This window comes from Gopherus evgoodei, chromosome 7, assembly GCF_007399415.2.
Source record: "Gopherus evgoodei ecotype Sinaloan lineage chromosome 7, rGopEvg1_v1.p, whole genome shotgun sequence".
NCBI lineage: Eukaryota > Metazoa > Chordata > Testudines > Testudinidae > Gopherus > Gopherus evgoodei.
This window is the reverse complement of record NC_044328.1, coordinates 89,922,565-89,950,524: the sequence shown is the minus strand read 5'-3', so window position 1 is coordinate 89,950,524 and position 27,960 is coordinate 89,922,565. Positions and strand designations below refer to the sequence as shown.

The 27,960-nt window shown below is 39.8% G+C and overlaps 1 protein-coding gene and 1 long non-coding RNA gene across 2 annotated transcripts in view; one reads left to right on the top strand and one right to left on the bottom strand.

The window, feature by feature from the left end:
• Positions 1-27,960, bottom strand: part of ATP2B2 (ATPase plasma membrane Ca2+ transporting 2) — a 438,931-nt gene that overhangs the window by 406,911 nt on the left and 4,060 nt on the right.
• On the top strand, positions 23,367-24,070 carry LOC115654815. The gene is made up of 2 exons (XR_004001273.1): positions 23,367-23,602; positions 23,923-24,070. It is a non-coding gene; the product is annotated as an uncharacterized LOC115654815 (long non-coding RNA).

Sequence of the window (27,960 nt, the reverse complement as noted above, 5' to 3'; positions counted from 1 at the left end):
TAACACCCATATTTTGGACGCTAAGGTCCAAATCTGGGAAAAAATGTTATGACAGGGCCAAGCTCTGCAGACAGCAGCGCAGAAGTAAGGACAGAAATACCACACCATGCCATCCTTAACTTATGCACTGTTGCTGGCAGCAGTTCTGCCTATAGAGCTGAGTTCTTGGAGAACAGAAGTAAGGGCAGAAGTACTGCAACCCTCCCCCTACAATAACCTTGCGACCACATGCAGCAGAAGTAAGGGCAGAAGTACTGCAACCCTCCCCCTACAATAACCTTGCGACCACCCTACAACTCCTTTTTTGTGTCAGGACTCCTACAATTACAACACCATGACATTTCAGATTTAAATAGCTGAAATCATGAAACTTGCTATTTTTAAAATCCTATGACCATGAAATTTACCAAAATGGACTGTGAATTTGCTAGGGCCCTAGGCATGAGGCTACCCCAGAGCTATCAAATAGATTAAAAAAGAAAACTTTCACAGAGTAGTAAAGGTGGAAACAATGTGAAAGATTAACAAGGGCTTTTCTTTTTTCTGTCTCTCGTGCTCTGCCTGTTTTAAGACAAACAAAAGTTGTGAATTAGGTACAAGGAACCGTGTTACATTTACTCAATCTACTTGGTTTGCTATACTTGCATAAAATGTCTCCTTGCTGGACTGCTCTGAGCACTGCGGTGACACAACCCTTTATGAACACCTTTAAATGTGCCAGGTGAGCAGTGAGCTCTGTGGCAATCACTGGAGGGATTTCAAACAGCTGGTGGTTTTCCCATCCAAAAAGAAGCCACCCCACCCACATACACACAGCAGAAAAAGCAAACTTCACTGGGGCTGTGGGAGAAAAAGTTGCAGAGAGAGAAACATGTTATACTTGTTTTTCAAGAGAAAGATCAACAATTGTAACACTAGCTACAGACATTTATATTGCAGCCTATCAGTATAGTGTAAGGATCAAATGGCCTGATTCCCTGTCTTGGGTCATTGAGGAAAACATGTCCTGCTTAGGATACCCTTCTGCCCCACCTCCCTGCTCAGTTATCTTATCAGTATTTCCACACAAGGGCCTCATCTATGGGGAATGATGGGGACGTCTAACCAGTTGCTGGGTAACAACCTTTGCATTCTTCCTCGCTGTTAGTGGCCTCAGCTGTTGGTCCAGGATAACCATTCAGGTCAGTCATGGAGATCCGGCTAGTTGCTGAGAATGTATGTCATCTGGGGACACATCCCTAGAGGATTTCAGAGAGTCTGCCTACCTGACATTCTCTTGGACCCAGTGGCTGACCTCATGTGGGGGGGGGTTGGCCAGGAATGAGCCAATTAAGCTCTTTACAATATCACTGTCAATCTCAAAGAGAAACTGCCAAGTCTAGCTAATCTTTGATGCTGAAAACACACTTTCCAAACTGAAAGCATATTTACCCCAATCTTATTTAAGCAGAAATAACTAGTTCAGTGTTTTCAATTCCCATTGTAGAAATCCACTAAATTATTGCACATGTAACCTGAGCCTTATTCTTGACTTTAGCACTCCATGGAAACTCTCAGGTTTGTACCAGACTTGTGACACACTAGCTCACTATTTCTTTACTTCCTGTTTCAGAATAAGTTACCAGAAAAACAGTTGTAATCTCTTTACAATAGACTGCTTAACCAGTTAAATTATACTAAACTCCTCTAATATATGCAAACAGCGTAGAAGTCCTCCACACAAGATTTATACACTGAGTACATAAAAACTTGAAACCCATATTCCAAAATTCATCATATCCCCTTTGAGTTTGATTCACATTTTCAATACAATTTCTGTTCATTCCCCTCTCAGAGTTAAACTGTGCATACCCATATGCATATTCAAACAAATATGTGAAGATATAGACACTCTGTTTTTCAAGTACAAGGGCACAATCCTTCTAGGAAGAAATATAAAATGCAGCAAAAATCTTTTCATTCAATTTTTGTACCTTAACAAAGTTTTGAGTCTCCTCATTTCTCTTTAGTAATGCTTGGATGTGGGTAACAACTTAAACAGGAAAAGGCATGCAAAATAATATATCTGGTACACTTGCCCTCTTGGTGGGGTAGGCATTGAGTTACCATTTTATGAAGAAATGGAAAGCAGGCATCTATAAAAGTTACAATCATGGAACCCATGACTCCAAGGAATAGTTTCCAAAATGAAGAGGAAGACCTATGGAAAGAACAAGCAAATAACAGGTTTCATGCTTGTATTTTCCACCCAATATTTTGATTATTTACAATGTCCTCCAATAAGTACAGTAGAGAAACTACTGTGATGCATGATGAAAAATAGCTAGCCCCTTTTTACAATAAGGGTGTACAGGTTTTACCTGTGAATCGTGTATCTGCATCTCAGATACACCAACCCAAGCTGCAGGTCTTATTACCTATATGACAGGCTGTAGCACAAAAGAACTGACACAATTTTTAGTGCCAAGAATCTTTTTCTCCCGCAGTCTCACACCTCTGTCCCCAGATGAGATTTCTATATCATTCAGAGACGAAGATCTTAACAATAAAAACATCATAAACTAACTTTGTAAAATGATCTCTGAAACTAGAATATAAAATTCAGTCCCCAAATGAAACAAAATACATAGGGTCATACCATAGATCTAATCAGGGAAAGACATTCTGGATATATATAACTTCACACTGCTGCAGATGCAGTACAATGTTATAGGTTAAGAAATTTGGGCTGAAGGGATCAGACTATAAGTCTCTTACAAAGAGAAAAAGGGTTACTTTTGGAGGAGGGATACTGTTCTGAAATGCAGCAACCACTTCACTTGTAGAGGTGAAAGCATCCTGCCTATAGTGTCTAGTAAAAGAAGGCAAGTTCTTGCAAAAGTCTCCTACCAAGGGGCTCGTGAAGAGGTCCATGTCTCTTCAATAGAAAAATCAGTAATGCTGTCTCTAAACCATATCACTAGGCTTAGCAGAATTCTCAGAGAATTTAAACTTAACCCTAAGTCCTTACCTGTGATATATTTTGAACAGACCATTTACAATCTATAAAGAGTGCCAAGTACACTCCTAGTCATAGAACATGTGGGCAAATGGTTAGAGAACAGATATGAGAGTCAGGTTGCTGAGTTCTGTTCCATTCTCTGCCACTGATTTGTATGTGACCATGGTGAAATCACGTAACTGCTGTGTGTGTCAGCTTTCTGTATCTGTGGAGTGTGTATAATAAAAAACTTACTTTCCATTGTAGTTCATTAATTAAATGTTTATGATGCACTTGGAGATTCTTACAGAAGAGCAAAGTACTGGTATCATTTTCATCACCATTATTAGAAAATGTGGGGCAAAAAAGTACCAATAGGAATCTCTTGGGATTCCCCTCTTTGCCAAGGAGGGCAGCCAGATAGCTGGCGGATTGAGGTGGGAGAAAGCACCTTGTTAGTTAGGAGATAAAGCCTTTCAAACAGACTCCGAGAGGGAACACTAAAACTAACAGGGAAACAATAAGGTGGCAACTTGGAGGAAATCAATAACAGGTGGTTACCCATCTGATCTTGTTCTTATTACACTACTGTGAATGCTAAGCACTGAAATCAATAGGCCATCTTTTGTTTAGGCTTACTGAAAAAAAGTAGCACATCACCTGCAGACTCATGTGATTAAAAACCCTCAACTACACTAAGAAGAATTTCTGCCTAACTGGCAATACAGATAGAGGTAGTTTCTAGAAAATGGCAAATTTCAAGACATCTGAATCTGGCTACATCTCAAGTGACTTTTCAGTCCACCAAAAGCAGAAACATAATCCCATGTAGTATGTAACTACTCCTAATTCTGACCCCAACTAGTATGGAGACATGCAGGTATATGCAAAAATAATGGAAAATAGTTAACTAAATATTTTAAAAGCCTTCAAAAGGTATTGAAGATTCTTCTGAAATAAGCAAAAGCAGGGGAAGAGAAGGTTGGTTTTTTTAATCCAGTTTGTCCATTGCAAATATTTGCTCTTTTAGACTTTCATAACTTGTTTTTTGGGACCACACCCACTCACAAAGCAACCCGTCAGTATAAGATGGTCCTGGAAACAAGAGATCAGAGATTTGTGGCAAGTTTTGCCATTGACAACTTGAGCAGGTTTGTGATCCAAACTCTTTGAATCCAAGCTGTGGTTAAAAGTGTGCACCTCCAGTCTTATGTTTCTGGACTTTGAGAGTCATCTAGTTTATATGTACCTGTGACCGACAGGGAGAACATATAATCCCCCTTTGGACCAAGATGAAGAGATCATCCATTAAGAATGCATCTGGCACCCAACAGAATGTCAGGATCACTAGTCACAGCTGAAATTACTGGAACTACACCAATTTATACCAGCTGAGGATCAGACCCATTAAGTCTACTTTGAACCATTTGAGTAAATGACATTATTTCAACTTTTTAAGTCTATGATGATATACCTATGAGGACTCCCTCCCCAAAATGTGCCACTGAAATTTGGCCAATGATAGCTTTACAGAAGGAAGACTGACTGTAGGCCTTTCTGAGGACCTGGGTAATTGCAACCTCCAAACCCAGCAAAAATTATGACTAGAGTAAAATGACCTCACCCTCCAAGGCATCAGAAACACTCACAGTGGGAGACAATCTAAACATACCCACCATCTGGTTTGCATCTAAGTGTTTTTCTCTAGCTGGCGAAAACTTTCCTCAGACCAATGAGTTGTCAAAGAGATTGAATTGCACTCTGGTTCCAAGAAATAGGACCTTGCGCCAGTACAGGCACCACTACTATAGGAAGCTTCAGTAAAATTCCAATAAATAAGTACAGTATTTCTTGCCTTTTAAAATTTTTACAGAAGCCTGAAGTTAGCTACTGTAGAGTAGGAGCATGATGCTGCTGCTGCTGCACTCTGCAGTCTACCAAAGACTTGGGAAGAGATGGCAGAGAATGGGGCAAATTGATCTTTGGTACCAAAAATTGGTCCATCGGTATTACATCTAGTGTTCACTGTAGATCACTCATGTAGGAGGATTTTCAACTAAGCAGTCTGGATTAGTAGACCTAAAGAATATGTAAATCTTAACTTTAACCACAATCCGGACATTTTCAGAAATTCTGAATTATTATGTTAATGTATCTATTGAAAATACACATTACTTCTTGTGGGCTCCCTTATTAGCAAAATTCACTGCTTGAGAGTTCACTTCTCAGCTACACATTCCACCATCAAAATAAAATCTTTCAAAATTCAGGAAGTTACACTTCCATTTAGTTTCATTCTTTTACGCTACACTGAATTTCAAGCATAAAGCAAACTCTATTAATACCATCGCCTCACACTGACACAGCAATTTCATATCCAAGTGTTGTGCTAACTACTAAATATAAGCATAATTTCAGTGACCACTGATATGCATGCAGCTACCTCTAGGTGATAAAGATTAGTCTTTCCAAACTAGTTAATTCATGACTCTCCCTTTTTCCAAAGAAAGCTCATTCAAAACAATTTCTGCAAGCATACAAGAAAAGAGTTAAATCAGGCTTTGTAACCATATGAGGAAATATTTTCAGCAGAACTGATTTAGCTGGATAATTTCTACATGCAGATGGTGCCCATATCACCCATGCTGAAAATTTACCCTATATATTTACATGCTATCTTCCTCCCCTCCTCCCAACGTGGGTACAAGCTTGACTGTGTGGAAAATCATTATTAGTTAACACATTTAGCAGAAATCTTAGAGGACATAATAAGCATCAGATTTATTAATTAAATCTTACCATAGTTAAACCGGCCTTTTCCAGGTGCAGCCTACTATCAGGCATATTTCACTAAGTTCTTTCAAAATGAAAGCCTGCCTCACACAATGCTATTTGCCTTGACTCTTCTACTTTTGGCTACAAAAATATTTACCAGTTGCACCAATATTTGAGTGCTAATTTGTCATTTCAGAGTTTAGAACGAACTGAAGTTCCAGCCACGACTCTCAGTTTCTTGCTAAACATAGGTAAAAGTGAAGTAATTTGATTTACCTTCAGTAATTTTACACGGCTCTCTTATTAGATTAATGTACAAATAACCAGCATTACAATGTCTTGCCAGCAAGACAATTCAAAGGCTTCTAATGGCACCTGTATACCAATTGGAGAGTCAAACTGCCAATGACAGATATAAAAGTATAGGCAAAAAAAGTGGCATTGTCTGTATTAAGAACAGAGAGTGATTGTATTCAATGTAAAGTAACTTGCTAATTTAAATACATAATCTTTCATTTTTTGAAGCTATTATTTTGAGATTATAGAAATTTCCCTTACAACACACACAGCCTTAATCTTCCTTTTTCCTTCAAGATCATTCTTCATTGGATATTCAGGACACTGTCAACATCAGCCTAGACATACTTTTAATCTGTTCAGATAAAGCACTTCCATACAGCCCAAATCTTTGTTTTATACTCAGCAAGCTTATTTATTAAGTTATTCCAAATTGTACAAAGGAGTAAGATTGGAAAAATGTCTTACAAGCATATGTATAGTACATACGAACAGCGGATATTAAGATAAAATATTAGCAAAGCACAAATCTTGCATGACTATTTCTTAAACTGTTGCAGATGAGTGAAATCAAGTAGATACTGACGGAAGTCAGACCACTCAGTTTTTAATTCTCTACTGTCAGTGCTTTTAAGCACTCCCAATATTCACAAATGTTGTCCAATTTTGCTTATTTAGTGTTTCACAGCGTGCAATAAAACATCCCAGTCATCTGCTGCAAGCATGTTATATAATCAGTTATTTTAGACACAGAACTTGCATTAGTAATACTAAATCTGCAATCAAAGAAAAAAAACATTTTATCCTGAGTACCACTAACATCAGTTGGAATGTCTCATCTCAGAGATACACACTGATAAAAATCATACAATATACGGTATTGTTATATATGAAATATATAGTATTTATGTCAACATAGGTGAACCTTGCTGAATGGTGGTTTTACCAATGACATTTACCAGAAGACATTCGTTTTTATTACTATTTTTATAAGGATAAAACCTAGAGGCCCAAATCAGAGACCAGGGTCCCACTCCCACTGTGATAGGCAGTGCAAAATAAAAAAGAAAAGAAAAGAAAAGATGTATTCCCAAAGAGCTTTCAATCTTTATAAGATTTCTCTTGCTTTAAAAAGAAAAGCATAGTAGCATGCTATATGTTAGATTTCAAACGTAACACATAGGAAACAAACCCCTTGATAAAGAAATGAGATTTTACAATTTCCTAGTAATGTATTATTCTTAACTTTACACATATCTACCTATACTGTAAGGGCAGGATGCTGAAATTGGGAGGTGCGTTCATGATCAAAATGTTTGCCTAAGTAACCTTATTCCTGTACTGAGTAACATGGGTTATGCTGCATACACAAGACTAAATTTGTGAGAAATACGTAAGATGATCAGCGCTCCAGTACAAATCAGTTGCATTACTGTTTTCATCCCTTGTAAACTGTAATGATATACATGAGCACCACTGTTTTCAACTGAAGCCTGACATGAATTGTTAAAAACATTGCTCATAAGGATACGGAGAAGAAGAAAAATGCTGAGCAGCAGCTGTCACAGTGTGGGAGGACATAGATAGAAACCAGAGGGAAAAAAAGGGCAATGATTTTTAAAATGTTTTGTCCAGATAAATGAAATTCAAACCAAATCATTCTTTTCAAAGTAGGACTCTTTTCTAGGTTTATTTACATTATTCTGACTAATTTTATGACTCACTCTCTTATTTTATTATGTTTATTCTTTTCTTAGACAGCTTGTATAAAAGTTTTGATGAAAAACTTCTCCCCCACTGCAGAAAAAGCAATCACGTGGCTATTTTGAAGAACATACTGACATCTGTTTATGCAAGTATATTAAATGTTAAATACTAAATAAGTTGCAAGTTTACTCACCAATCTTCCATGCACTGGTAGCCCTCAGCACCTATTAAGAACCAGTTTCAGGTCTAAAACTTAGTACATTGTGCCTGAACTGCTCCCCTTTGTAATCCTGAAAAATTTATTGAAAGGGTGGCATTAAAGCCAATCTTGGAAGCCTCTTGGCTATATCCATTCTGTTGCCAGAGAAAATTGTATTTGGCAGGGGAAGGGGCAAAGTGCAAAATTTTAAACAAAGAATGTAATTTAATACAGCATGGTTTCAAATTAAATTCTGCTTAAAATGAGTTGCAGAGCTTCATTGTCTAGATTTACTGTACCAATCCATTTTATTTTGGTTAGTGTCATTTGTTTTACATGTACAGACACATTTCCCTGCCAACGTGCCTCAACCCTGATCTGGGGAGGAGGAGGAGGAGGAATCTTCCTCTAGCGACAACAAGGGTAGTTCACTCTCCATTGTCCATGCAAAACTTGGCCTCTGCTAAGTCTGCCACTTAGTGCATATCATGGTGCTCAATTTATGATGTGGGAGCACTAGCTGAAACTCACCAAATTAATCTCATAGAGGGGCCAACATTTATTATATCAGAACAACTTTTAATTCCCACTGAGGTGGGCAGAATTCAAACTGATGGCGTATGTAGCTCATTAGAGAGGGGATGCAATAGATATGTTGCATTATGTACACAAAATTATGTTACAAGAATATTAAGGTTGCAATGTTAAGTGTTCAAAAGTCAAGAAGTGCCAAAATTACGGTTGCCCATGAAACCTTATAGCTGGCTCCTTGTGTGTGTATGTAGTGCAATAATGACTTTAATTACATGATCAACCACTTTTTTCTTTCCTAGGTCATTCAGAAGGTTTGAATTCAGGACCTTTAGATCCACTTACCTCAGTAACATCTACAGGAGGACACAGAGATTACACAACTATTTGTGAAACAGAAGTGGAATGTTAGGTATCAGGATTCCTAGGTTCTTCTGCTAGCTCTGAGAGCAGTGCGTTGGTTGAGGAATACAGAAAGAATAACACCACATACATTTCGCACAATCAATCTGAAAGGCAACATGCTTCAGTGGACGAGCCTCGTGTCTGTCAAAACAAAGACTTGGATTCTATTCCCTGCTCTGCCTGAAATAAACTTTGGTAAAATCTCAGTTACTCTATTTATAAAATAATGGAACCATGCTTACCACAGCAGTCCTAAGGAAGGAAAATAAGGCCTTGGTCTATAAAAGAGTTGTGAACTACTCAAAAATATTAACACCTATCCATGGAAGAAAACCCACCATCTACTAGCTCCCATCCCAATGTACCTTCCTTAGGCCAAATGGTATTCTGAATTCAGTGTCTCCCCCTTTCCCACACCCACCAACCAGTGGCAGGCATTATAAAATTTTCTGTTGCACCGAACTTAGCTAGTCTGACATTTTTGTATTCATAAATTTCACTGTAATCCTCATTTCATGGGCCTGTGGAGTTCACCTTGGAAAAGCGAGTCCCAATTTACACAAATTGAGCTAACGTACATTTAGCGACAACACACATTATTCCCAATTAGTGTGTTGGAGCACAGATACCTAGGCCAAGAGACGGAGGGAGAGATGCTAATGTAACACATCAACAAGCACCAATAATCTGCTGCAGGAATTTGGAGGAAACAAATTAGGAAAAATAATCAGACCTTGGCTATCATGACATGAAATATAGTTAATACATGTTAATTTATTTATTTTACCAATTAAAATTGCCTCATGTCTTGTGCATATGCTGACAAACTATAGCTTGCATTAGCCAGAAATCCTCTCAGCTTCTTTTTCTACTTGGGCAAGAATTTCAATAGAAACTTGTTTAACTCCGTGCAACATCCATTTATTCTTGAATAGACGTTCTGGGTCATTCCAACCCTCTATCCTCTACTGGCCAGTGAGATACATTGCAAGGATGGTCTTCCTAAGTAACTCCTCCACCTGCCAGTATATTAAAAATATATCACATTTTCTAACATTTACTCCTTTTTACAATTGGTGACAAGTAAACTCCTAGCCCAAAATTTCCACAAAAATGGAAAGGAAAGGGAACTTTTAAGGAAACACTATTATACAACTGGAAGGATACATTTTACTGAGCTACTCTCATCCATAATTGAGTTTGCCTGGTTTACCTGAGGAAACCAGCTTTCCACAAAGCTTAAATGAATTCAAGGTCATTGAGAAATAAAAAAAGATTAATCTGCTGCTCTCATAGCAGACTATGTTCTCAGCATGAAGCCAACAGGGACCAAAAGTGCTAACTGTAACCTGCAAACAGCCTCTGTGTTTCATGGACCGAGTGATAAAGACAAATGAGAATGGTGCTTTGAAAGTATGCACCTGTGCAGGCAAGCACTATTGCTGAATATTCAAGTGAAAGGATAAAAGAGGAAGAATACTAGCTGCATTTCAAAGCATTAAAAAAACCCGCACGAGCCTTTTACATCACAACAGTATTACACATAACAGACAAATGAATGACATATTATATGCACTTTGGCTGCATATTTAAAAACAACTGGAATCCTGATTTTATATGAAATTCATGTCTCATTTAAAGAGTTAACAGACTAACGGTTCCATTACGATTTGTGTGTGTGTGTTTTTCTAACCCTGGAGATCTTTCGCATCACAATCACAGTGGCTACTCCATATTTTGCCCAAAAAATACTAAAAATGAATTTATTAATGTAAAAATGAATGTAAACTAGGATTTATCCAATCATGAATTTAATGCCTATTTCAAACATGGACATGAAGATTATGATTCTTCACTTGATGGGAAGGCAGCATCCAAAACTAGTGCAAAGAAAATGTTTGGATTTATTGGAAATGGCATTCAAAATCTAGAATCTGTTTCAATCTAGGAAGATTATCCGGCCTACCATGGACCTAAATCTCTTACCCTGGGTACACTTTTGATTGTCATGGATAAAAAGTGTTCACTAATTGCACTAAAGGAAAGAGTAGACAGAGGAGCCCCTCAGTCAGCGTCTCACTAGTTCAGGATTAAGCCAAACCATCCAGTGTGAGACAAACCCAGATAAATCCTAAAACATCAACTCTACTTTTTCCAGCAGGTAGAACTCTCTCAGCCTAGTATGTGCCCCATGTCAATGCTCTAAAAACTGGCATTTCTGATTCCTAACACAGCTTCCTCTACATCATCTACTGCTGGCAGTCTCTACTTTGTTTTACATTAATACCATCTGTTCAAATTCCCTCTAAACACTGCATTTCACACCCATGCCTAAAGCATACTTGCTATACTACAGAATGTATATTATACATCTCAAAGACTGCCTGGTAGAGACTCTAATAATACTTTGCATGTATACAGCACCTTCCATTTGAAATCTTCAAAGCACTTTACATAGATTAATGAATTAAGCCTCACAGCAGCCCAGCAAGATGGAGTACTCCCGGGTTTGACTCCTCGAGCCCAGGGGCACCAGGAACTGCCATTCATACCCTTCTCGTTCCTGAGTTCACGGAGTATTTACCCCCGAAGGAGAGTTTACAGCAGAACTACCCCCTCCCCTCGCTGGGGGGCACTCCATCAAGTAGACGTATCATTAAATTCTGGCCAGCACAGACTGCCAAGGAGATGTGATAAATTAGACCTCCTGTTGGACCAAAGTTTGTGTGCAAGCACATTGCCTCCTCACTCCAAGTGGACTTCCCTCTACTAGGACCGTGTAGCCTAGGTAGCACTAGTGGAAGCCAGGATATCAACTGAACCCATTATTTCCAGATGAGGAAACAGACAGAAAATAAGCAACGCATTCAAGAAAAACTGTGTGAAATATAACCCAGTTCTGCATTTTAAGCAAAAACCTCGTCCTTCCTCTTTTAGGCCAGAGATGTGCCTGACAGGTAATGAAAAGTGGTTTATTTTTTAGCATTTGGTGCAAAGTCCATGTCTTCATCCAAACGTTGAAGTGTGAAGTCTCTATATAAAATATGGAAAATGTTTTGACTGGTCTTGACATAAATGGCTAGCATATTTATCTATCAGTTGCAAAAAAAAGATGTTGCTAAGAACTAGATAACGGTCCTAAAAATCAATGTCCTCCAGTGGAAGACCCAAACCCTTTAAAAAGACATGGACAGTCTTCCAAAAAATGTATTAATTAATGGTGAATGATGGGTAATTAATACAGATATATATTTTAAGTTCTAAATACATTTTCAATCATGATCCTCATCACCATAAAAGACATCATTAACTGATCTGCCAATCCGCCTTATATGTACCATATAAAACAATCTAGAAGGTATATTAAGTTGTTTTTTTTAAATCAAAGTTTCCCATTAGACCTTTACAGCAACTACCTCCCATTCCCCATTTTAGGGAGGAATACAAAGAGTGGTGGATTTGGCAAGGGTTCCTAATGAAGTCTGGTAGTTAGTTACTATGAATCTTCTTCTATCCTGGAGTATTTCAACTCTCACATTTTTTTCTCTAGCACCTCTTTCGACAACTTTTGAAACATTTTCTCTGGAGAGCAAACAGGCAAATCAGACATCCTCCTAAGGGCTGCAATTAAATATTTCTCCCTGTGAAGATCCACTGGAGCTGGAGGGGTTTCTGTAGTCACTGGATCAGAAGTCGTCACAGGATATTTTTTTTTAAGCACATTCCCACCAGCACCCAATCTCTTGCAGTCCCAAAAGGACTCCTAGAATTACCTGTCTTTTAGTTTTTCACATAAACTTATCCCAGTAAAGGCCACCATGGAAGCCTCACTTTAAAAAACAAAAACATGCATGCTAATGTATCGGTTAGTTTACAGAGAACAGAGATGGGACTAATAGCTGTGCCCCTGTGGATGCTCCCCTGTGGGTGCTCTGCTAGCTTAACTAGAAGACGAAGCTCATGCCAACTGAGACAGAGAGTTATACATATTCTTTGCAGCACATTAGCAGCACAACATGCTTTCAGCATGAGACCAGACTATTGTGCTTTTTATTAGAAATAACTTTAATAGAATGGAAATATTTTGTTGGAGTTGAATCCAACCACAGTACCTTGTGTGACTAATTACTGTAAATTATACAAGAACTTAAAGTTAAGATTTTTAACAAAGATCGCGTATGTCTCCTGTATTATACAGGAGGGTCATAATGCTCTAGCCAGAACATTGCTTTAGTCCTAGCACTACACAAGACTGATTTGAGGAAAACTGAAACATAACATTTTAAACTAAATCTGGTCAAATATCAAAATTAGTACTCATTGAACTAACTAAAGTTTAATATTACCATAACGCAATAAATATTACATTTGCTACATAGGCTGGCCATCTATGGAGGTGGTTGACTATTGGAAAAAAACACATTAGTCAAAAAAATTGTAAAAGTCAATGAATATTTGCTTATTGAATACTATCCAGCCAATTTTAATATGAACAATGGCTAATATAATCAGAGACAAGGGCATTTTGATTTTCAGTATGTATATTACTGTTCACCAGATATTTCTCAATATTAAACTGTGGATTTAGAAAATCTAAGTACATGAACTTAAGCTAAATACAAGCGGAAAATGGCAAATATTAAATAGGAGATGGTACCTATTTTATCACATCGTTTCCCCAGATTAAAGGCCAATTCTGGTAATTCCCCTATAGATAGGGTCCTACCAAATTCACAGTCCATTTTGGTCAATTTCATGGTCATAGGATTTTTAAAACTGTTAATGTCATGATGTCAGCTATTTAAATCTGAAACTTCACAATGTTGTAATTGCAGGGGTCCTGATGCAAAAAGGAGTTGGGGGATGGTCTCAAGGTTATTGTAAGGGGGGGAGGGTGTGCATTATTGCTACCCTTATTTCTGCACAGCTGCGGGTAGTGGTAGCACTGCCTTCAGAGCTGGGGAGTGGCGGCTGCTGGCCACGAGCCCAGCTCTGTAGACAGAGCCGCTGCCAGCAGCAGTGCAGAAGTAAGGATGGCAGGGTATGGTATTGCCACCCTTACTTCTGTGCTGATGCTGGCAGGGCTCTGCCTTCAGATCTGGACACCTAGCTAACAGCCAATGCTCTCCAACTGCCCAGCTCTTCAGGCAGCGCAGAAGTAAGAGTGGCAATACTGTGACCCTCTAAAATAACCTTGTGACCCCACTGCAAATCCCTTTTGGGTCAGGACTCCCAATTTTAGAAATGCTGACCTCCCCCATGAAATCTGTATAGTATAGAGTAAAAGCACACAAAAAAAACAGATTTCATGGTCCGTGACACTTTTTCATAACCATGTATTTGGTAGGGCTCTACCTATAGATAGGAATTCAAGTCTTTCTGACTTTGCCTACCAGGAGTTCAGCGCCTGGAGCTCTGTTACAGTCCAGAGCAGAAAGCCAGAAGGTGAAGTATGAATATTCACATTCAATTCAGCATTTATATTTCTTTTCTGAGGATAGATATAATGCCAAGAAAATGTCAAACACTTAACACCAAATTTTCTGCATCATAAACTTTCTGTTAAGAATTACTTTAAATCTGTACTAGTATTTTCCCCTAATGCCAGCAAAGAGGTTTTTTTTTCAAAATATACACAAATGCCTCTGCCACCTTTCCATTGTTCTCTCATTAAACAGCATACTCCTATTGACAATGCCTCCTTCATTGACAAGTACTAGTGACACTCTAGTCGAAGATGCATGACTATGAAAGTGTTTCCTTTGAGAAATGCATTTTATCTAGCCCTTGAACTGTTCTCATCTTACCCAAATGAAATTATCTCCAGTATCGCCTGTCTTATCATTACTAACAAATCCAAAGGAATCTTGAAAAAAGAACAACGGCAATGACACCCATCCCACTAATCGCAGCAACTCTCCTTTCTTTCCAAAAAAGCCTTTCTTCATGCCAGTGAATAAGACACGCAGACTGTACACCTGATTCAAGCACTGCTGAGCACTGGCAACTAACTCCTATTGACTTAAATGGGAATTGCACATGCTCAGTAGCTACCAGATCAAATTCTATGGTTGGCTTATGACTCCCATTTCTCAGACTAGGGTCCCCTCCCAGAGCTCCCATTTCTGGAAAAAAAAAGAAAAGAAAAGAAAAGAAAAGAAAAACAAAACAAAAAACATATGAACTAGGGACATCTTTCTTCTCCTGTGGAATAGCATGGGTCGCGCAACTTGGCCTCAAGCTCTCACATCCTTCAGACTTCTGCTACACAGGTTGCTGATGCCACAGCACTGTCCAAGGCTTCTACTTTCTTTTGGCAGTGTTCATATATCTGCAGTAACACTTGAAAAAGAATTCTGTTTGTGTCCACCTTGCACAAAGAGAATGGAAACAACACTACTGCTGGTTTGTAACTACTATCTAATCTCACTTTACCAACATATTAAATCCCGTGTAACTTTGGGAAATGACAACAAATTGGGAAATGGTCACTTCTTTATACACCAACATCCCTTACAATGATAGCATCATTGCCTGCCTCAAATGTTTACAGGATAATGGACAACACCAAGATATTCACCCCAGACATCACCAAACTCATCCATTTCACCCTCACCCATAACAATTTTTACTGTTAACAAGAAACACTTAGCCCCAAGCACAGGAACAGCCATGCATATTAGGATATCTCCTCAATATGTCAACATCTTTATGGGTCATTTGAAGATGAATTTCTGGACAAGTGCACCACAAAACCAACGATCTACCTCAGATGCATCAATTTTATTTTCATACCCTGGATGTACAATCTAAACTCCCTCATAGATTTTCACCACAACTTCAACAACCATCACACATTCATTGAACTCTCTCCATAACATTCCCACACTAGCATCAACCTCCTAGGTACCACAATCAACTTCAGCTGTGGAACCCTACAGACAACTATACACAAGAAACCCATGGATCACCACACCTACCTTCACAGATCCAGTAACCACCCCAAAAACACCAAGAAATGTGTTATCTACAGCCAAGCACTCAGATACCATAAAATATGCTATGAGGAAAAAGTCTAGGATATATACATTTTAACACACTTAAAACCACCTTCACAGAACAACGCACTCCACCAAAGAAGTAGATCACATCATGGAATAGGCCACCCATATCCACTGAGGAAACCTGCTTCAATACAAAAATAAACTCCCCTACGATTTCACACCCTTAGTTGCCACCCCTCACTCCACACTGGAACCCAAATGGGGTATCAAACCATTACAACCCATACTTGATGGGAACCCCTTCCTGAAAAATAATCTTTTCTGAACCTCATCTTCTGGTCTTTAAACAACGCCCCAATCTCTCCAAGCTCATCATCAGAAGCAAACTCCCAACAGTAACCAGGACACACCAACTCAAAGCTTGCACCAGACTCTGCCAGAACAACGAGTGCAAAACCTGTAGCTCTATCTCCACTGTTACAATGATTAACACTTCCCACGATATACCTTTCAAGATCCATGAGTCCTACACATATCTATCATAACATGTAGTGTTCGTCATCCAGTGCCAACAAATGTCCCAACAAATATGTGGGTGAAACCAAACAATCACTATGCTCTCAAATGAGCTTAGACAGAAAAATTATCACGTGTGAGTGAACATTTACACAAGGTTATCACTCCATATCTGATCTCTCAGTTCTCATACTCAAAGGAAACCTCCTCAAACAACGAGCCTAGGAACATAAATTTATCACTTTACTAGACACTAAAAATCATGGGCTGAATATAGACACTGGATTTATGGGTTACTACAACACTCAGTAACTCACTAACTTCCCGTCCCAGCATTTCTCCTCCACTCTCATGACTAAAGAGATGTAAATGGGCCACTTGACCTTGAATGGCCCCTTGAAATGTGTGTTAACTACTTATGCTAAACAATCTGTTCCACCTTGTATTTAGCTGTAACTCTGGCCTGGTCTACAATACGAGTTTATCTCAGGGTATGGCTACATTTGGAATTTCAAAGCGCTGCCCCGGCACTGCCCCGGCTCTCCCAGCACTGCATGTAAACCACATCCCTTACGGGTGTAGCGTGCAGCGCTGGGAGCCGCACTCCCAGCGCTGCTGCCCTGATTACACTGACGCTTTACAGCGCTGTATCTTGCAGCGCTCAGGGAAGTGTTTTTTCACACCCCAGTTGCAGCGCTGTAAAGTGTGAGTGTAGCCAAGGCCTCAAATTTAGCAGCATTAAATCGAACTAACTCTGCACCCGTCCACACAACAAAGCCCTTTACTTCGATATATAGGGCTCTTAAAATTGATTTCTGTACTCCTCCCCGATGAGGCGAGTAGCGCTGAAATTGACATTGCCATTTCGAATTAGGGTTAGTGTGGCCGCAATTCGACAGTATTGGCCTCAAGGAGCTATCCCACAGTGCACCACTGTGACCACTCTGGACAGCAATCTGAACTCAGATGCACTGGCCAGGTAGACAGGAAAAGCCCTGCGAACTTTTGCATTTTATTTCCTGTTTGCCCAGCGTGGAGCGCTGATCAGCACAGGTGACCATGCAGTCCCAGAATCAAAAAAGAGCTCCCACATGGACCGTACGGGAGATACTGAATCTGATCTCTGTATGGGGAGATGAATCTGTTCTATCAGAACTCCGTTCCAAAAGACAAAATGCCAAAACATTTGAAAAAATCGCCAAGGTCATGATGGACAGAGGCCAAAACAGGGACTCAACACAGTGCTGAAACTTAAGGAGCTGAGACAAGTGTACCAGAAAACCAAAGAATCAAATGGACACTCACGGAGGGAGGGGCTATTGACGACTGTAGCTATCCCACAGTTCCCGCACTCTCCAAAAACCATTTGAATTCTGGGCTGAGCTCCCAAAGCCTGAAGGGTCAAAAACATTGTCGCAGGTGGTTCAGGGTATATGTCGTCAGGCCCCCACCCCACCCCCCGTGAAAGCAAAGGGAAAAAAATAGTTTCTCGCCTTTTTTCAATGTCACCGTATGTCTACTGGATGCTGCTGGCAGACGTGGTGCTGCAAAGCTACACAGCAGCATCCCCTTGCCTTGCCTTGCGGATGGCAGATGGTACAGTAGGACTGGTATCCATCATCATCGCCCCGTGGGTGCTCCTGGCTGGCCATGGTGAGGTCGACCAGGGGCACCTGGCAAAAATGGGAATGACTCCAGGTCATTCTCTTCTTTAAGTTTTGTCTAATGGAGATTCAGTCCTGCCTGGAATGTCATGGCAGCTGGAGGCTTCTGCCTCAGGCTGCTCTCCCAGTCAGCAGCACCACATGGTCGCACCAACCCCAGCCTACTGCTTGCTACCAGGGCTCACAGTCAGATACTTAGATCTCTACATTTTGCTGCAAATGAAAAAAATTAAGCTGCCGTTTAGAACTGTCCCCTAACATACATATCCTGGGACATTTTGTGTTTTACTAGTGTCATCCAAAGGCCTACCCACAAATGGAGATTCAGTCCTGCCTGTGCTTCTATCCTAGTGCTTATAATAGAGTCCCATTTTCAGCTATAGGCTGAGCAAGTACAAAATGGTGGTTCACTCTACTTCACTGTGAACCAACTGCCCTCCCCTCCCCCCTTTGATCTCTGCTTGCAGAGGCAATAAAGTCAATGTTGTTTCTTATTCATGCATTCTTTATTACTTCATCACACAAATGTGGGGATAACTGCCACGGTAGCCCAGGAGGGGTGGGGGGAGAAGGGAAGCAAAGGGGGGGGTTGTTGCAGGGGCACCCCCTAGAATGTCATGCAGCTCATCATTTCTGCAGGATGTCTGGGGCTCTGACCTGGAACGGCTGTTTGCCTCTGGTTCTTTAGTAGGCTTGCCTGATATTCTAGGCAGGACTGACCCTCCATTAGACAAAACTTAAAGAAGAGAATGACCTGGGGAGTCATTCCCATTTTTGTCCAGGTGCCCCCAACCGACCTCACTGAGGCCAGCCAGGAGCACCCATGACAGCAGCAGATGGTACAGTGTGACTGGTAGCCGTCATTGCCAACTTGCAAAGCAGCGGACGGTATAGTAGGGCTGGTAACCGTCTTTGCTAACTTGCAAAGGCAAGGGGATGCTGCTGTGTAGTGCTGCAGTATTGCATCCAGTAGACTTACGGTGACAGTGAAAAAAGGCTGAACTGGCTCCATGGTTGCCCAGCTATTGCGTCTGCCAGGGCAATCCAGGGAAAAGGGGAAGAAATGATTGTCTGCAGTTGCTTTCACGGAGGGAGGATTGACTGATGACATTTACCCATAACCACCCGCGACAATGTTTTTTGCCCCATCAGGCATTGGGAACTCAACTCAGAATTTCAATGAGCAAGGGAGACTGAGGGAACTATGGGATAGCTACCCACAGTGCAACACTCTGGAAGTTGACGCTAGCCTTGGTACATGGATGCACACCGCCGAATTAATGTGCTTAGTGTGGCCGTGTGCACTTGACTTTATACAATCTGTTTCCAAAAATCGATTTCTGTAAAATCGAAATAATTCTGTAGTGTAGACATACCCGCTGAGTATATTTCCCAGACCTGTAGAAGAGCTTGTCTCTATCACAACAGAAGTCCAATAAAAGATATTGCCTCACTCAGCTTGTCTCTCTAATAAATTAGGAAACAACACTTAGTGGTCACATTGTCCTTAATATTTACCAGTTTTAAGGAATGGCTTTGCCTTTTTAAATTATAACAGAAGCGATTTGCCCCACTAAAAACCCTAGACTTCATCATTAAATGTCATTTCCATTACTGTTGAAATAAAAGCTAAAGAAGGGAACAAGGCGTTATAATTGCACTGATTATTTTGGGGACTATATTAACCCAGTAATGTTCTGTATTGCAAGTATTTACGCCTAACAATCTGACAAAATTATATGGACTTATTTATAGCTTGGGGAGATGTTTTTGTGGTTTTATTTAAAATATGGATGAATATCACAATGTGCATAATATCCTGAAAAAACTGTCGAAGGACAGGAATTGGGGCATGAAAGGCAAGTCTGTGGGGTTCTACCCCTAAATCTACCACAAACCTCTTCTGTAGCTCAGAGGAACTGACTTGTCAGATAAATTCCTCAGTTTAATCGTCCATAAAATAGGTATATTACCTCTAGTAAAACAGGATTGTTCTCAGGCTTCAATATTTTTGTTCACTATATTTACAATAAATCCTCATCTTAAAGGAACTGTGCAAGTACATAGTACAGTTGAATCTCTTCAACGTGCACTTCAATAAAAATCAGAAAAATCGTGCCTATTTTTCTGCAAATATTTAATAGAGGCCCTAATTCAGCAAGGTACTTAACCACATGCCAAAATCTGAAGACTTCAAAATTAGGCATGTATGAGTACCTTGCATAATCGAGATCAAAGAGTTGTAGTAAGGCCTCATATTACTAAGGCTTCATTGCCTTTATGAATATAGATGTATGCTACGGAACACTTACTAGTTTTCTAAAGAGTAATATCTTAAATAATTAAAACTAAGCTACCTTTGCTAAATGAACAAATTACTGTGTATCTCAATCATTAATTCTATTTATTTTCCTCCTTTTTAATCCACATAAATTCAGTAATTCATATCTCCAAGTCATTAGTGTGAATTAGCAGTGTTCTACTGTATTATTAATTACACCAAACAGCAAAGTCTGAATTCAAGTAATGGAAAAAGTTAAGTGTATTAGGCTATAGATATGGCAATCAAAACACTAAGTAGCAGGAGTTTAAATATGTTTTTGAATATAAATATAATTTTACATGCACTGTTAATGGTGCTAATTTAATAAGATTAAAAAGAAATGTTATGAGTAAGATGTTGCATGACTATTCCTGTATTTCATAGCACCTAAATAAGGTCAATATTAATCCTGAAATAAGTTGTAAGGAATTTTATGAATTTTGAAATAGCTATGTGCAATCTTGCTACATTAAAAAAAAACTGTTATGAACCCAAAACATACAAATTCTTTGGCAATCTTAAATCCTATTTGGGAGTAACAAACTGTGTTTGAAAATGGCATTCAAGGATGATTCTTTTATGTTAAGCAGAGCTGTGCTTGACAGCAAATTTCAGTCACAGTAGTAGTATTCAACACCTTACTACTGGTGTGCCTCCCAAATACTTAAAAACCACAACAGCATACACTCTATCTTCCTTCCTTCCTTCCTTCCCAGACTTGAAAAGAAGTGGCTCAATTAATGTACAGAGTCTGTGATGTGATGTGTGTCTGTGTCCCCAATTTCATGCTCATTCTTATATCTTGCAGACATGAGTTCCATAGCTCCCAAGAAGTCTATCTCTTGTACTCACAAGCCTCCTTTCCATTGTTCAATTGGAACATAACTGTCACGGAAGGTCATGGTCACAGGGAGAGAAGAGATATCTCAGAGCTCACTCAAACCTATGTAGACTTTTGAATATAAGGACAGAGACCTTGAAATGGACTCTATATTGACAGGGAAGCCACTGCAGCAAGCAGAACAGGAAAGGGTGTTGCTAACCCTCCTCAGTGTATGATTAACCTAAAAAGAAAAATCATCTGGCAGCTGGCATTAAGGTTTCTAGGGTACTAATTATGAAGCTCAAAAAAACCAAAAAAAAAAAAAAAAGACAGCGAGGAAGGGAGTGGATATGGCCTGTGTGATAGGGAGTTTGTTATTGTTTACACATGAACCATTGAAAGAGTAACGTTGACTGGAGCTAAGCTACACAGTAAAGTAAAACGAGTATTTTATATTAAACTGCCAGTTCTTTTGTGTCTGTGGTGTGTATAAACAAACATTTCAAATGCTGAATATTAAAGAAACTAAACAGAAATTTGAACAGAAGAAGAGTATGAGTACCTTCACCTGTCCAGGATGTCTATGGCTGCTATTGCTCTTTGGGTTTTAGTGCATGGTGACCAAAACAATGAAAGGAGTACCATGAGGAATGAGGAAACAGCTTTAGCCTTCACAGGTAGCTTGAATGGTAACAGATGGTTTTGCAGCCATTTCTATTGTCTCTTGCCTTTTGGCCCAAGCTCATTATAGGATATTCCCCTCACCACAGCACATTCATTTCTTCTCCTTCCTTTATTTATCACATTGTCAGCGACCTTTTCCTCCCCTTACCCTTAGTTCAGCAATGCCAAAAAGTTTGCTCATCCAAGGGCCTGGAAATGCCCTGAGTAGCATAAAATGTTTAGCATAGTGGTACAGTCTATGAACATTACAAGTCTTGATCCTAATGCCACTATCGTTACCTGTGGGCTGTACCTTGGTACTAAAGGAAGTGATGGTTGTGGGCTGTATTTTACAGTGCAATACACTCTATTTGACCCACAGGCTTCATGATTTATGACTTGATCTTCATGGATCCTAATTCCTCCTGCAAAGTGCTGAGTCCATTTGGTTCCCACGGAGCTGTTTCTATACTGCAGAGCAGACTCTCAGAACCTTGCAGGCATACTATTTTCTCCCACCCTAAACTCAAAGTACCACAAACTCTCCTACCAGAGGAGAAAATAGAGCTATATTTCTGGGTAAATTTATTTTTTAGTTCATTGACAGCCTTTCTGGCTAATTTTTTTTAAGTTGTATTAGATATCCTCTCCTTCCAGGGTCTGACAACTAAGATTCTGAAAGCATACTGCTGACCTGATGATGTGGAAAAAGCTGAAGTACTCAATGCTTTTTTGGCCTTGGTCTTCAGACAAAGTCAGCTCCCAGACTGCTGCACTGGGCAGCACAGTATGGGGAAGAGGTGAGCAGCCCTCAGTGGTGAAAGTACAGATTAAGAACTATTTAGAAAAACTGGACATGCACAAGTACATTGGTCTGGAACTAATGCATCTGAGGGTGCTGAGGGACTTGGCTGATGTGATTGCAGAGCCATTGGCCATTATCTTTGAAAACTCGTGGCGAAGGGGAGAGGTCCCAGACAATTGGAAAAAGGCAAATATAGTGCCCATCTTTAAAAAAATAAAAAAAATTAAAAGGGAAGAAGGAGAATCCAGGGAACTACAGACCAGTCAGTCACACCTCAGTCCCTGGAAAAATCATGTAACAGGTCCTCAATGAATCCATTTTGAAGCACTTGGAGGAGAGGCAGGTGATCAGGAACAGTCAACATGGATTCACCAAGGGCAAGTTATGTCTAACCAACTTGATTGCCTTCTATGATGAGTAATTGGCTCTGTGGATACAGGAAAGTGATGGACATGATATATCTTGACTTTAGCACAGCTTTTGATACGGTCTCGCACAGTATTCTTGCCAGCAAGTTAAAAGAGTATGGATTGGACAAATGCACTATAAAGTTGATAGAAAGCTGGCTAGATTGTCGGGCTCAATGGGGAGTGATCAATGACTCCATGTCAAGTTGGCAGACAGTATCAAGTGGAGTGCCCGAGGGGTCTGTCCTAGGACTGGTTTTGTTCAACATCTTCATTAATGATCTGGATGATGGGATGGATTGCAGCCTCAGCAAGTTCACAGAAGACACTAAACTGGCGGGAGAGGTAGATTTGCTGGAGGGTAGAGATTGGGTCCAGAGTGACCTAGACAAATCAGAGGATTAGGCTAAAAAAAATCTGATGAGGTTCAACAAGGATAACTGAAGAGTCCTGCACTTAAGACAGACGAAGCCCATGCACTGCCACAGACTGAGGACCGACTGGTTAAGCAGCAGTTTCACAGAAAATGACCTGGAGATTACAATGGATGAGAAGCTGGATATGAGTCAACTGTAGGTCCCTGTTGCCAAGAAGGCTAATGGTATTGAGCTGCATTAATAGGGGTGATTATTCCTCTCTATTCGGCATTGGTGAGGCCACAACTGGAGTACAGTGTGCAGTTTGAGGCCCCCCACTACATAAAGGATGTGGACAAATTGGAGAGAGTCCAGCGGAGGGCAATGAAAATAATTATAAGGCTGGAGCACATGACTTAGGAGGAAAGGCTGAGGGAACTGGGCTAATATAGTCTGCAGAAGAGAAGAGTGAGGGGGGATTCGATAGCAGCCTTCATCTATCTGAAGGGGGAGGTTCAAAGAGGACAGAGCTACACTGTTCTCTGTGGTGGCAGGTGACAGAACAAGGAGCAACAGTCTCATGTTGCAGTGGGGGAGGTCTAGGTTGGATAATAGGAAACATTATTCCACTAGGAGAGTGGTGAAGCACTGGAATGGGTTACCTAGGAAAATGGTGGAATCTCCATCCTTAAAGGTTTTTAAGACCTGGGTTGACAAAGCCTTGGCTGGGATGATTTAGTTGGGGTTTGTTCTGCTTTGAGCAGGGTGTTGGACTACATGACTTCCTGAGGTCTCTTCCAACCCTAATCTTCTATTTTTCTATGACCTGGTTATGACTCAGATTAAGACCAGAAATGGAAAAAGTTGAGTTTATCCTCTTATATTTAACTTTCACTTTCTCTAAGTGAAAGCTAAGGAGGAAATAAAATGTGCTTAAAGAGAAAATACACATCGTGAAAGGGTGACATTTTATTTTATTTGCATTCTTTATATCCAAACAATAAATAAAACCAAAAACCAAAAATGCTTCACCCTATCCTTAAAATTCTTATTTCTAGCAATAGCTGTAATAATACCCTCCTAACCCATAAGAGACCAGTAAAAGAGGATTGGATGTCAAAACCTTATGCACTGAATAGTAATGCTTCAAAAGACTGTTGGAAAAAATAATTTGAATTATTTCCCATTTTCCTACCATCTTTTCTGATATCATGTAATTGTGTTTTGGATTAAATATTTTCAATATGTTTTAAAAAGGCAGCAAGAGGACTCCTAATTTATTTTCATTTTATATAGTAAAGTTAAGGATAAGAAACTTCCAGTGTCAATTCAGGAAAACTCCCAGCAAACCCAGCCCAGCTGGCCACTGTCCTGCAAGTGCGTGTGGAAGGGATGCCTTATTCGCTTGGCATTCTCACTGCTTCTATTAAATAATGCTGATTTAGCACAACCATCTCAACCTGCAGCTGTCTGCATAATAATAATTCACCATTACAGAAGCAACTAGTCATAGCACAATGCACATGCACTATTTGGTTTTTCTGGAATGAAGTCAGAACCAGAATCTTAACCAACGGCTAACGATTCTGCATACAGTGCAAGAAACTGCACACAGTTCTCTTCGGCATTTCATAGGCTGTATCTTGTGAGCTGTTCATAAACTAATGTCCCTTTAAGCATTAGAGAAAAATAAAGTGGCAATTCCATTTCATTATGAGTGCCAACATGGAATCATTGTCTCATTGCAACTGTATGCTATTGGTCCCTTAGCATCAAACATCAATAGGGATATTTTTAGAACAATGTGCAGAATCATTCATTATAATTCAAGCAGCGAAAAGAAATGTAGTAAACACGCAGTGTAAAATTAAATGCCTCTCTTCAGTCAGGACAGTAATTTCTTCCAAAGCTGACTTACAAATGCTACAAATCAATGTTTTTTCCTGACATTTTTGGACTGCATGCTTCCCCAGCAAGTTGGAATAGCTTACTGGAAACACCATTATTTTCTAATTATGTACAGTAAAGGAAGGTTACATTTCTAAACAGCAAAGATGACAGGATGGTGGTAGCATATTATTACACTAACATGAGCATCTAAGGTTATATCACTGAGTACACTCATTACAATCTATTCATCCATCCTGTAAGATGAACTCCATTCACCAAATACTACACATGCCAAAATAAACAGATTCTGTATATCTGAACAATGTAACTTTTCTTCTTTTTTTTTTTACTGAATGTCTGTGGATGGTATCTATGGCTGTCACAGATATGGATACCTGCATTCAACCAGCTTTCATAGGCCCTGGAGAAGGAAGAGAGCAGGAATTCAGGTGATCATGAGACCTAAATCTCTGCAACTGGGAAGAGAGTTTGAAGCAATCAGCTTTCTGATTGGCTCATCTCTCCTTTGCACAGAAGGTATTAGCTGTGTTGGCAGGTGGTGGGAACACTGGTACTCCCAGAGAGTATGAGGGGAAACATGGATCACTGTTTATGTCGCACTCTGTCAGTACCCAGCCCAAGGAAGCTAATGATCCAATTAGCAGACCGAATGCAGTGATGAATCCTGGTCACATGCCACATGAGGCACATAGTGTCTCCTCTTCTTCTTAGCATATGTGCAATGAGAACACCTACATAATACCGTGGTTGCTTTAGTTATAGGCTTCCCAGCATGCTATGGATTGTGCTTGACCTCAGATGCGGAGATGAGCAATGAATTTTTCTCCCACTGTAGATCAGTGGTACCAAGGTGGTATGTGGAGGAATTTAGTCTTCACCTAGAATATTCAGTAAGCTGGAATAGTTGTTTTTAAACACTATTTTAAACAAGATAACTGAGTGCTGTCATCAATAACATGGCTATTGCGTCAGCTTCTAACTTGAGTTGGGGAATATTAATGGGTTTGTCAACTCAAGAGTAGCAGAAGTCATTTAGCATTGTGATGCATTGTGGCCCTGAAGCTTATTCCAACCTAAGCCCAAAGCTAGGAATTGAGTTGCACCATGGGGCACAATAAGAGTGAGAACAAGAACAAGGGCTTTCAATACTGAAGATACGTCTTGTATGGTACAAATCTTCCCACGGGGACAGAGGGCTTGTTGGGGAATACCATTTGGACTGGTGGACTGGGGTTTGAAGGGCCAATGAGTGGAACAAAAAATGATTGTACTGGGCTGTTTTCTTTTTCTTCCTTCATAGTTTCATAGAATCATAGGACTGGAAGCAACCTTGAGAGGTCATCTAGTCCAGTCCCATGCACTCATGGCAAGACTAAGTATTATCTAGATTTTTTGCTCATTTGTTTAATACATCTTCAGCAGCATTCAAACCAAACTGAACTTTGTAGAGGTTTTTACTGACCTCTCACCTCACTGGTAAATTTTAATGCCTACTGGAGCAATATTAGTCAAATATTTAGTTTTTTAAAAATAACCCATCTAAGTTTTCATTGAACATATGCTTAATAAACATCTCAAAAGAAAATAAAGTTTAATGGGTATTTTCATTATATCTGAAATAATTTACTCAACATTATTTGCCATCATGTAAATACAATGATTTCTCTTACTATATACTGAAGGCATTTCTATCTAATATTTTATGTCATGCCAACCACCATAGTACTGGCGCATTACAAATGGATCTGAATATTGTAGTTTGTGCACTATGAGTGGAACACACATCCAGGGTAATGAATAGATTTTTTACTTTAGAAACACAAGAAAATGTGATGAATCATTTTGATGCAAGTTGGTTGCTATGGACTAAGTCCTATAGTCTAAACTCAGTCTGTAATCAAGGACTGAAATCAAAGAGAGTTTGCCTAAATAAACATTTGGCCCCATGTGGATTTACATCTGCTACTGCTATATATTTTAGCAGCCAATATTCCAAAAACTATTGTAACTGGTGTTAATTCAGTGATACTATTAGTGAGAGGTCTTAGAGGTAACATGCTCTAGTAGATTGAGCACACAAGTGGGAGTTCTAATCCTGACATTGCCACTGAGCGTCTGTGATACTTTGGGCAGGTCACTTAGGACTGTTCTACACTGGAAACTTACATCAGCACAGCTACGTCTCTCAGGGGTGTGAAAAATCCATACCCCTAAGTGATGTAGCTATGCCAGCCTAACCCCCGGTGTAGAAAACATTCTTCCATTGGCCTAGCTACCATCTCTCGTGGAGGTGGATTACCTATGCTAATGAAAGAACCACTCTCAGTGGCATAGGAGGAATCCACACTGAAGCACTAGAGCACCACAGCTTCAGCTGTGCCACTAACATTTTCAGTGTAGACATACACAGAGAAATGAAGGATCTGTCACTGTCCCCATCTGTGAAATGGAAAAAATTCTTAGCTCCCAGTGTTAAATTACAATTGCCTCAGTTGATCCTTTAACCTGCTTTCTCACGACTGCTCCCAGGATTGCTGTTGCAGCCCAGTGGTACAATGCTTTTGCTCCTTTTCTGGGTAATAGGCACTTTGAAG